The sequence below is a fragment of the Giraffa tippelskirchi genome, chromosome X (assembly GCF_054371585.1).
Source record: "Giraffa tippelskirchi isolate mGirTip1 chromosome X, T2T-mGirTip1v1.2.pri, whole genome shotgun sequence".
NCBI lineage: Eukaryota > Metazoa > Chordata > Mammalia > Artiodactyla > Giraffidae > Giraffa > Giraffa tippelskirchi.
In genome coordinates this window covers 77,184,041-77,195,931 of record NC_137289.1, presented here as the reverse complement: position 1 = coordinate 77,195,931, position 11,891 = coordinate 77,184,041, and positions in this window count along the sequence as shown.

Below are 11,891 nucleotides of genomic sequence, written 5' to 3'. Positions count from 1 at the left end.
GGTTGCAGAACAAAGACTAGATGATCACAAAAGGCTGACAACTTAATAATTGAGGTGAGGGTAAGGGATGATCTATTGAAATCCTGGAAGGCATTTGTGCTGTGATTATTAAACTTTACATCCATACTTTAGCCACCTACTCTATAATTGGCAATATGCTAAACTGTGGAGACAAAGCAAGCTAAGGCAAGTTGTCTGACCTTATTGAATGGAGAATAACAGCAGTAATAATAATAATGGATAATCTGTATTGGAGATTTAGTATATATGTATACATAAATATATATGTATACAGGGTTATCGGTTGCAAGAAACAAAACCTGACTGGCTAAATTAAGTGAAGCACTTATGTTCTCTTGGCCATTTTAGACACTGACCATCTGGAGCAACCATATTGCTCTTGCTACATTGCTAATGTTATGGGTCAAAATCTTGGCTTTGAAAAATTTGAAGCTTAGGCAGTCAGTTCAAGGTCATTTAAGGAGTGGGTGAACATTCTTGCTCATGCTTTTCTTAAGCCTGTGCAACAATGTATTTTGCCTGAGAACTGGCCCTTCTTTAGGTTGTAAACTAATGATCACCCAAAGTAATGTCTTACTCATGGAAACACTTTTCTTAGGTTCTATGTTATGAGGCTGGGAAATACTGAGGCACAAGGAGTGGAGGCACTTTTCCAAGTTTGCAGTGATGTCTAGGGTGAGTGACAGCATGGGTGGTGAAGCAGGTATTGGGTGGTGATAAGCATGCTGGAGAAACGGGGTGCGGTGCTGGTGATGGTGTCGTTAAGGGGCCACGGTGGTGAAGAGGGGTGATTAAAAAGGCATTTTAGGGTGAAGGATGGTCTCATTGGTAGTGGAGGTTGAGGGCGTATCTGTTCATTTGTTTTACTGTTGTTTGTTGAGTGCCGGGGGCGGCAGCCGACAGGGCCTAGGCCAGGCCAGGACCCGAGGGCCGGGGGCGGCGGCCGAGAGGGGCTAGGCCGGGCCGGGGGCCGGGGGCCGGGGGCGGCGACCGAAGGGGGCTAGGGCGGGCCGGGAGCCGGGGGCGGCGGCCAACAGGGGCTAAGGCGGGCAGGGAGCTGGGGGCGGCAGCCGACGGGGAAAACTAGCTAATCTGATCACAGGGACCACAGCCTTGTCTATCTCAATGAAACTAAGCCATGCTGTGTGGGGCCACCCAAGACGGATGGGTCATGGTGGAGAGGTCTGACAGATTGTGGCCCACTGGAGAAGGGCATGGCAAACCACTTCAGTATTCTTGCCTTGAGAACCCCATGAACAGTATGAAAAGGCAAAAATATAGGACACTGAAAGATGAACTCCCCAGGTCAGTAGGTGCCCAATATACTAATGGAGATCAGTGGAGAAATAACTCCAGAAAGAAGGATGGGATGGAGCCAAAGCAAAAACGGTACCCAACTGTGGATGTGACTGGTGACAGACGCAAAGTCCGATGCTGTAAAGAGCAATATTGCATAGGAACCTGGAATGTTAGGTCCATGAATCAAGGCAAATTGGAAGTGGTCAAACGGGAGATGGCAAGAGTGATCGTTGACATTCTAGGAATCAGCGAACTAAGATGGACTGGAATGGGTGAATTTAACTCAGATGACCATTATATCTACTACTGTGGGCAGGAATACCTTGGAAGAAATGGAGTAGCCATCATGGTCAACAAACGAGTCCGAAATGCAGTACTTGGATGCAATCTCAAAAACGATAGAATGATCTCTGTTCGTTTCCAAGGCAAACCATTCAATATCACGGTAATCCAAGTCTATGCCCCAACCAGTAATGCTGAAGCAGCTGAAGTTGAATGATTCTGTGAAGACCTACAAGACCTTTTATAACTAACACCCAAAGAAGATGTCCTTTTCATTATAGGGGACTGGAATGAAAAAGTAGGAAGTCAAGAAACACCTGGCATAACAGGCAAGTTTGGCCTCGGAGTACAGAATGAAGCAGGGCAAAGGCTAATAGAGTTTTGCCATGAGAACGCACTGGTAATAGCAAACACCCTCTTCCAACAACACAAGAGAAGACTCTACGCGTGGACATCACCAGATGGTCAACACCGAAATCAGATTGATTATATTCTTTGCAGCCAAAGATGGAGAAGCTCTATACAGTCAGCAAAAACAAGACCGGGAGGAGACTGTGGCTCGGATCATGAACTGCTTATTGCCAAATTCAGACTTAAATTGAAGAAAGTAGGGAAAATCACTAGACCATTCAGGTATGACCTAGATCAAATCCCTTATGAGTATACCGTGGAAGTGACAAATAGATTTAAGGGTCTAGACCTGATAGACAGAGTGCCTAATGAACTATGGACAGAGGTTCGTGACATTGTACAGGAGACAGGGATCAAGAAAATCCCCATGGAAAAGAAATGAAAAAAAGCAAAATGGCTGTCTGAGGAGGCCTTACAAATAGCTGTGAAAAGAAGAGAAGCGAAAAGCAAAGGAGAAAAGGAAAGATATTCCCATCTGAATGCAGAGTTCCAAAGAATAGCAAGGAGAGATAAGAAAGCCTTCCTCAGCGATCAGTGCAAAGAAATAGAGGAAAACAACAGATTGGGAAAGACTAGAGATCTCTTCAAGAAAATTAGAGATACCAAAGGAACATTTCATGCAAAGATGGGCTCGATAAAGGACATAAATGGTATGGACCTAACAGAAGCAAAAGATATTAAGAAAAGGTGGCAAGAATACACAGAAGAACTGTACAAAAAAGATCTTCATGACCCAGATAATCACGATGGTGTGATCACTCACCTAGAGCCAGACATCCTGGAATGTGAAGTTAAGTGGGCCTTAGAAAGCATCACTACGAACAAAGCTAGTGGAGGTGATGGAATTCCAGTTGAGCTATTTCAAATCCTCAAAGGTGTTGCTGTGAAAGTGCTGCACTCGACATGCCAGCAAATCTGGAAAACTCAGCAGTGGCCACAGGACTGGAAAAGGTCAGTCTTCGTTCCAATCCCAAAGAAAGGCAATGCCAAAGAATGCTCAAACTACCGCACAATTGCACTCATCTCACTTGCTAGTAAAGTAATGCTCAAAATTCTCCAAGCCAGGCTTCAGCAATATGTGAACCGTGAACTTCCAGATGTTCAAGCTGGTTTTAGAAAAGGTAGAGGAATCAGAGATCAAATTGCCAATATCCACTGGATCATCGAAAAAGCAAGAGAGTTCCAGAAAAACATCTATTTCTGCTTTATTGACTATGCCAAAGCCTTTGACTGTGTGGATCACAATAAACTGTGGAAAATTCTGAAAGAGATGGGAATACCAGACCATCTGACCTGTCTCTTGAGAAATCTATATGCAGGTCAGGAAGCAACAGTTAGCACTGGACATGGAACAACAGACTGTTTCCAAATAGGAAAAGGAGTATGTCAAGGCTGTATATTGTCACCCTGCTTATTTAACTTATATGCAGAGTACATCATGAGAAACGCTGGGCTGGAAGAAACACAAGCTGGAATCAAGATTGCTGGGAGAAATATCAATAACCTCAGATATGCAGATGACACCACCCTTATGGCAGAAAGTGAAGAAGAACTAAAGAGCCTCTTGATGAAGGTGAAAGAGGAGAGTGAAAAAGTTGGCTTAAAGCTCAACATTCAGAAAACTAAGATCATGGCATCTGGTCCCATCACTCCATGGGATATAGATGGGGAAACAGTGGAAACAGTGTCAGACTTTATTTTTGGGGGCTCCAAAATCACTGCTGATGGTGATTGCAGCCATGAAATTAAAAGACGCTTAGTCCTTGGAAGGAAGGTTATGGCCAACCTAGATAGCATATTTAAAAGCAGAGACATTACTTTGCCAACAACAGTACGTCTAGTCAAGGCTATGGTTTTTCCAGTAGTCATATATGGATGTGAGAGTTAGACGGTGAAGAAAGCTGAGCGCCGAAGAATTGATGCTTTTGAACTGTGGTGTTGGAGAAGACTCTTGAGAGTCCCTTGGACTGCAAGGAGATCCAATCAATCCATCCTAAAAGAGATCAATCCTGGGTGTTCATTGGAAGGTCTGATGTTGAAGCTGAAACTCCAGTACTTTGGGCACCTCATGCGAAGGGTTGACTCATTGGAAAAGACCCTAATGCTGGGTAGGATTGGGGGCGGGAGGGGAAGGGGACGACCGAGGATGAGATGGTTGGATGACATCACCGACTCGATGGACATGGGTTTGGGTAGAGTCCGGGAGTTGGTGATGGACAGAGAGGCCTGGCGTGCTGCAATTCATGGGGTCGCAAAGAGTCGGACACGACTGTGTGACTGAACTGAACTGAGCTGAATGTTATGATTATAATTGTAACAAATCTTGCCTAGGAACCTGTTTCTCAAGATTTGTACCACTGATTACACAGCAGCAGTATATCTTGCCGAGAGACATTGGCCAGAACCCATTCTCCCTGGCTAACTTGTGCCAAAGTTATCTCGGGATATATGCCTTGGGAAAGGGTCTGGTGGAACTCTTACAACCTTGAGGTATTATTTTTATCTATTCTCAGCAGTCAGTTGAGAAATATATAAGGCCCTGCTTAAACTAGGGAGGCCTCTCACTTCTGACGTCTATGTCAGAAGCTTTTTCTGTCACTTTCACTTTAAATAAAAATCTACACAAAGCTCTGAGTGACTGAGACTCTCTTTGGTCCCAGAGTTAAGTCTTCCCCTTCAGAGACCCTGAATCTGGTGACACCGTTCACCGTAGGGGTAAGCTATCAGCATTCTCTGCCTACTGAAGCCAAATAAAAATATGGAGACAGAGTTTGGGGAAAATAGAAAGGTGGTTTTAATTCTCAGCTGGCACAGAGGGGAACACAGTAGGCTCATGCCTCAACAACTGTGCCCCCTGCCCACCATTAGGAATCTAGCGGCTTATATAAGGTGAGGGTTTGCAGTGAGGAGTAGATGATGAGGAACAAAAGTGACAGCATCTTGATTTCTTCCTCTTGCATTGTTTCAAAGATAGTCAGAGGCTGGTGTCTGCTGCTGCTGCTGCTAAGTCGCTTCAGTCTTGTCCGACTCTGTGCGACCCCATAGATGGCAGCCCATCAGGCTCCGCCGTCCTTGGGATTCTCCGGGCAAGAATACTGGAGTAGGTTGCCATTTCCTTCTCCAATGCATGAAAGGGAAAAGTGAAAGTGAAGTTGCTCAGTCGTGTCCGACTCTTAGCGACCCCGTGGACCGTAGCCTACCAGGCTCCTCCATCCATGGGATTTTCCAGGTGCCATTGCCTTCTCTGGAGGCTGGTGTCAACCCAGTAATTGAGTATGGCAGTTTGGTGGCTCTAAGGCCATCTTTCTGAAATGTAACTACAAGGGAAAGAGTGTTGCAAGGGTAAGCACCAGATAGGGAATGTACTTAGCTTAGAGTCAAAGGAGAAAATGTGAATTGTAGCTCCTGCAGAGTTAGGGGGCAGAAAAGCAAACTTAGTTACAGACATGCAGAGTTAGGAGCAAAGTAAAACAAACAGACAAAAAAAACTAGGAATGTTTAGGCTTGCTCACTGTTCTCTTTATCTTCTTTGTTCTAAGGAAAAGGGAAGAAAAACTCATTCCTCTTGTTGTCCTTTTCACTGCAACACTAATTTTAATGTTTTACATTAAATTACATTACAATTTTTTTTAAAATCACTCTACTTTCCTAGTGCCTCACAGGTGCTTGTGAAATAAGACATGAGCCCTGTCATCTAAAATATACCTTATAAAGTATTTTCATTTCTTTTCTTTTCATTCCTAAAAAGAGATTTTAGTACCTTTGAATACTCTGAGGCCCTTTGGTCTTTAGCTCAAGGAATAGGGTTCTAGAGTTGAGAGTAAGGACTTTACCACAGTATTCAGTGAGAGGCAATAAAAAGGACGATTGTATTCTAGAATATGAAGGATAAAGGATACTACTTTACAGAGCATAAAATAAGTGAAGCTCCTTTAAGAAAAACTGGAGTAGAGCAGTAACTTCAAATCATACACACACACACACACACACACACACACACATATATATATATATATATATATATATATATATATATATATATAAACATTAGGGCTTCTCAGGTGTCTCAGTGGTAAAGAACCTGCCTGCCAATGCAATGCAGGAGATGTAGGAGATGGAGATATAGGTTTGATCCCTGAGTTGGGAAGATCCTGGAGTAGGAAATGGCAATACACTCCAGTATTTCTGCCTGGAAAATCCCATGGACAGAAGAGCCTGGGGTCCATAGGGTTGCAAAAAGTTGGACACAACTGAGTGACTGAGCATGCATACACTCTAGTTAAATGTGATCAAAGAACCAAACTTGAAGTTTTCACAGGTTACACTGAAAACTACCACAGGAATCACTGCATTTTACTATCACAGCATTCATTAACTAAATATAGTTTAGTTTCTACTGTTTTAGTGAAAAGGAAAAAAGAGGAATGAGTTTTTCTCTTTCCCTTTCCTGAGAGCAAAGAAGATAAATAGAACAGTGAGCAAGCCTAAACATTCCCAGATTTTTTTTTTCTTTAACTGCTCCTAACTCTGCATGTCTGTAACTAAGTTTGCTTTTCTGCCCCTAACTCTGCAGGAGCTACAATTCACATTTTCTCCTTTGACTCTAAGCTAAGTATATTCCCTATATGGTGTTTACCCTTGCAACACTCTTCCCTAGTAGTTACATATCAGAAAGTAGGTCTCAGAGCCACCAAACTGCCATACTCAATTACTGGGTTACTGACACCAGCCTCTGACTGTCTTTGAAGCAATGCAAGAGGAAAAAAATCAAGATCCAATCACCTTTGTTCTTCATCATCTACTCCTGACTGTGAGCCCTTGCCTTGTATAAGACTCCTAATGGGTGGTGAGGGGCACAGTTGTTGAGGCATGAGCCTAGTGTGTTCCCCTCTCTGCCGACTGAGAATTAAAGCCAACTTTCTGTTTCCTCCAGACTCTGTCTCCATATTTTTCATTCAGCCTTGGTGGGCAGAGAAGGCCACGATTTTGGCCAGCAACATTACTTCCATTGCCTACCACCAGAATTATTTCCGGATGACTAATATGTCCTCAAATTTCTAGCTTACGTTCAAAGTCTGAGGTGGGTGATTCTGATTTGCAGAGGTTTAATATTTTCTTTTGCATCCCTGGTGGCTCAGATGGAAAAAAGAATCCTCCTGCAATGTGGAAGACCTGGGTTCGATCCTTGGGTTGGGAAAATCTCCTGGAGGAGAGCATGGCAACCCACTCCAATATTCTTGCCTAGAGAATCCCCATGGACAGAGAAGCCTGGCGGGCTGCAGTCCATGGAGTCACAAAGAGTCATACACAACTGAGAGACTAAGCACAATATTTTCTTACCATACTTGCAAGGCAAATTGAAAAAGGAAGTATCTTTTTTTTTTCAGCTTCTATGTTGGGAGGTGGTATATGCTTCATAAAGTGAAGGATTGCCCAAAACATAAGCAGATGTTCAGGATGCTTGGAAGAAACAAATAATTACAAATATCCATGATGGTTGGATACTGTGCTGAGTGATTTATATACCTTTTCTCAATCTGCAGGGAACCACTATTACAGGTGGATCATATCAGTCAGATTAAGCTAGGTTACACTGGAAACAAATAAACAAAAAGAACTGCCCAATCTCAACAGCTTATAACAACAAAAGTTGGTATCTCACTCATGTGACTTGTCCATTGTGGGTTAGAAGTGTACCGAGATGTCTTTGTTCTTGTTGTCTTCACCCAGGGACCCAGCCTGACAAAGGTTTTAGCATCGTGTTATACAACAATCTCAGTACGAGATTTTAGAGTTTGCTATGTCAGAGGGAGAGAGTGTGTGTATGTTAGTTGCTCAGTCGTGCCTGACTCTTTGGGACCCTATGGACTGTAGTTCGCCAAGTTCCTCTGTCCATAGAATTCTCCAGGCAAGAATACTGGAGTGGGTAGTCATTCCCTTCTCCAGGGGATCTTCCCCACCCACGAATAAACCACATCTCCTACATTACAGGTGGATTCTTTAACATCTAAGCCACCGGGGAAGATCCCAGAGGGAGAGAGAGCAAGAGTTAAACCATGGTGATTAAATGCTTCAATTTGGAAGTGAAATAACTCAATTCTGCTCCCATTTCATTGGCCAGAAATACTCCTGTAATTATGTTTATGCTAAAGGGAATGACGAAGCTTAATCCTCCACATATCTATAGGTAAAAAGAGAGCTAAATCTAGGGGGAATATTAGTAGTGTATACTATAGTAAGTACTATTTTTATTAGCACCTTCAATTTCAAGAAAATTTTTAACAAAGGGTTTAAGTAAGGTGGTAGTGGAAGACAGAACTGGAACTTGAATATTTTCTGAGATTACGTTAAGTTTTTTGTTTTTTTTTTTTGTTTGTTTGTTTGTTTTTTTTTTTTTATAAATTTATTTATTTTAGTTGGGGGCCAATCACTTCACAACATTGCAATAGTTTTTGCCATACATTGACATGAATCTGCCATGGGTTTACATGTGTTCCCCCTCCTGGACCCCCCACCCATCTCCCTCCCCATCCCATCCTTCTGGATCATCCCATTGCCCCGGCCCTGAGCCCTTGTCTCATGCATCGAACATGGAATGGTGTTCTGTTTCACATATGATAATATACATGTTTCAATGCTATTCTCCCAGAACGTCCCACCCTCACCTTCTCCCTCAGAGTCCATAAAATTGTTCCATGCATCTGTGTCTCTTATTCTGTCTCGCATATAGGGTTATCGTTACCATCTTTCAAATTCCATATATATGCATTAGTATACTGTATTGTTGTTTTTCTTTCTGGCTTACTTCACTCTGTATAATGGGCTCCAGTTTCATCCATCTCAGTAGAACCGATTCAAATGTATTTTTTTTAATGGCTGAGTAATATTCCATTGTGTATATGAACCACAGCTTCCTTATCCATTCGTCTGCTGATGGACATCTAGGTTGCTTCCATGTCCTGGCTATTGTAAACAGTGCTGCGATGAACATTGGGGTACACGCGTCTCTTTCAATTCTGGTTTCCTCGGTGTATATGCCCAGCAGTGGGATTGCTGGGTCATATGGCAGTTCTATTCCCAGTTTTTTAAGGAATCTCCACACTGTTCTCCATAGTGGCTGTACTAGTTTGCATTCCCACCAACAGTGTAAGAGGGTTCCCTTTTCTCCACACCCTCTCCAGCATTTATTGCTTGTAGACTTTTGGATAGCAGCCATTCTGACTGGTGTGAAATGATACCTCATTGTGGTTTTGATTTGCATTTCTCTAATAATGAGTGATGTTGAGCATCTTTTCAGGTGTTTGTTAGCCATCTGTATGTCTTCTTTGGAGAAATGTCTGTTTAGTTCTTTGGCCCATTTTTTGATTGGGTCGTTTATTTTTCGGGAATTCAGCTGCAGAAGTTGCTTGTATATTTTTGAGATTAATTGTTTGTCTGTTGCTTCATTTGCTATTATTTTCTCCCATTCTGAAGGCTGTCTTTTCACCTTGTTTATAGTTTCCTTTGTTGTGCAAAAGCTTTTAATTTTAATTAGGTCCCATTTGTTTATTTTTGCTTTTATTTCCAATATTCTAGGAGGTGGGTCATGGAGGATCCTGCTGTGATTTATGTCGGAGAGTGTTTTGCCTATGTTTTCCTCTAGGAGTTTTATTGTTTCTGGTCTTACATTTAGATCTTTAATCCATTTTGAGTTTATTTTTGTGTACGGTGTTAGGAAATGTTCTAGTTTCATTCTTTTACAAGTGGTTGACCAGTTTTCCCAGCACCACTTGTTAAAGAGATTGTCTTTTCTCCATTGAATATTCTTGCCTCCTTTGTCGAAGATGAGGTGTCCATAGGTGCGTGGGTTTATCTCTGGGCTTTCTATTTTGTTCCATTGATCTATATTTCTATCCTTGTGCCAGTACCATACTGTCTTGATGACTGTGGCTTTGTAGTAGAGCCTGAAGTCAGGCAGGTTGATTCCTCCAGTTCCATTCTTCTTCCTCAAGATTGCTTTGGCTATTCGAGGTTTCTTATATTTCCATACAAATTGTGAGATGATTTGTTCTAGTTCTGTGAAAAATACCATTGGTAGCTTGATAGGGATTGCATTGAATCTATACATTGCTTTGGGTAGTATACTCATTTTCACTATATTAATTCTTCCAATCCATGAACACGGTATATTTCTCCATCTGTTTGTGTCCTCTTTGATTTCTTTCATCAGTGTTTTATAGTTTTCTATATATAAGTCTTTTGTTTCTTTAGGTAGATATATTCCTAAGAATTTTATTCTTTTTGATGCAATGGTGAATGGTATTGTTTCCTTAATTTCTCTTTCTGTTTTCTCATTATTGGAGTATAGGAATGCAAGGGATTTCTGTGTGTTAATTTTATATCCTGCAACTTTACTATATTCATTGATCAACTCTAGTAATTTTCTAGTAGAGTCTTTAGGGTTTTCTATGTAGAGAATCATGTCGTCTGCAAACAGTGCGAGTTTTACTTCTTCTTTTCCTATCTGTATTCCTTTTATTTCTTTTTCAGCTCTGATTGCTGTGGCCAAAACTTCCAAAACTATGTTGAATAGTAGTGGTGAAAGTGGGCATCCTTGCCTTGTTCCTGACTTTAGGGGAAATGCTTTCAATTTTTCACCATTGAGGATAATGTTTGCTGTGGGTTTGTCATATATAGCTTTTATTATGTTGAGATATGTTCCTTCTATTCCTGCTTTCTGGAGGGTTTTAATCATAAATGGATGCTGAATTTTGTCAAAGGCTTTTTCTGCATCTATTGAGATAACCATATGGTTTTTTTCTTTCAATTTGTTAATGTGGTGTATTACATTGATTGATTTGCGGATGTTAAAAAAACCTTGCATTCCTGGGATAAAGCCCACTTGGTCATGATGTATGATCTTTTTAATATGATGTTGGATTCTGTTTGCTAGAATTTTATTAAGGATTTTTGCATCTATGTTCATCAGTGATATTGGCCTGTAGTTTTCTTTTTTTGTGACATCTTTGTCTGGTTTTGGAATTAGGGTGATGGTGGCCTCATAGAATGAGTTTGGAAGTTTACCATCTTCTGCAATTTTCTGGAAGAGTTTGAGTAGGATAGGTGTTAGCTCTTCTCTAAATTTTTGGTAGAATTCCGCTGTGAAGCCGTCTGGTCCTGGGCTTTTGTTTGCTGGAAGATTTCTGATTACAGTTTCGATTTCCGTGCTTGTGATGGGTCTGTTAAGATCTTCTATTTCTTCATGGTTCAGTTTTGGAAAGTTATACTTTTCTAAGAATTTGTCCATTTCTTCCAAGTTGTCCATTTTATTGGCATATAGCTGTTGGTAGTAGTCTCTTATGATCCTTTGTATTTCTGTGGAGTCTGTTGTGATCTCTCCATTTTCATTTCTAATTTTGTTGATCTGATTCTTCTCCCGTTGTTTCTTGATGAGTCTGGCTAATGGCTTATCAATTTTGTTTATCTTCTCGAAAAACCAGCTTTTAGTTTTGTTGATTTTTGCTATGGTCTCTTTTGTTTCTTTTGCATTTATTTCTGCCCTAATTTTTAAGATTTCTTTCCTTCTACTGACCCTGGGGTTTTTCATTTCTTCCTTCTCTAGTTGCTTTAGGTGTAGAGTTAGTTGATTTATTTGATTTTTTTCCTTGTTTCTTGAGGTACGCCTGTATTGCTATGAACCTTCCCCTTAGTATTGCTTTTCCAAGAAACCCAGAGAGTTCCAAACAGGATAAACCCAAGGCGAAACACCCCAAGACACATATTAATCAAATTAACAAAGATCAAACACAAAGAACAAATATTAAAAGCAGCAAGGGAAAAACAACAAATAACACACAAGGGGATCCCCATAAGGATAACAGCTGATCTTTCAATAGAAA